Source organism: Helianthus annuus, chromosome 8 (assembly GCF_002127325.2).
Source record: "Helianthus annuus cultivar XRQ/B chromosome 8, HanXRQr2.0-SUNRISE, whole genome shotgun sequence".
In the NCBI taxonomy this organism is placed as follows: domain Eukaryota; kingdom Viridiplantae; phylum Streptophyta; class Magnoliopsida; order Asterales; family Asteraceae; genus Helianthus; species Helianthus annuus.
The window spans coordinates 109,161,222-109,162,113 of NC_035440.2; positions in this window are offsets into that span (position 1 = coordinate 109,161,222).

Genomic DNA, 892 nt, shown 5'->3' on the forward strand with positions numbered 1-892 from the left:
GTGCGAGGCCGAGTACATTGCTGCTTCAAGCTGTTGTGCTCAGGTTTTGTGGATTCAGCAGCAAATGAGGGACTACGGTTTGAATTTTACTCGAACCCCTATCCTTGTCGATAACAACTCTGCCATTTCCATAACAAACAATCCAGTAAATCACTCACGCACTAAGCACATAGATGTTAGGCATCATTTTATTCGCGACTGTGCTGAGAAGGGTTTAATAGAAGTGGTTAGGGTAGACACCTTGGATAATCTTGCCGACTTGTTTACGAAAACATTCGATCGGGCTAGATTTGAAAATCTGGTCCGAATGATTGGCATGATCAACCCAGAGTAAAATGCTTTCTAAACTCGCATAGAAACCTTATTTTATCTTTTGTACAGTTCTTACCGCTTTCGAAAAATTGAAAAACTCCAAAAATATTTTACTTAGTTGTAGGATAAATTTCAGAAAAAGTACAAAAACATATGAAAAATTTAAAATGAAGTCGTGTTGAGATATAAGAGAAATGATAGTACATCGGTTAGTCGTATCTGGTGCAGGACTATGGCTATATGCATAAAATTAACCGTTAACTTTGACAGCTTCATTATACGTTGCTTCGGTAGGTTTTACGCGTAAATAAGAACCTGTCTTTGGTATATAAACATAATGAACTGCGTAACTTGTGTGGCACATCTCTCGGATATATGGTCTTGGTACCGTAATTTCGTTTGATAGATTGCCGAGGTTCTGAGATACATGGTCTTTATGCTGTTTATCATCTGGGTATCATGGTTGCTTCTTTTACCGGAAAATAACGGGGACGCAAGTCTAGATCTTCCATGATACCATACATACGTGTAAATATCCTTAATACATGATGCATTCGACCCAAATAAGTGATAAACAATC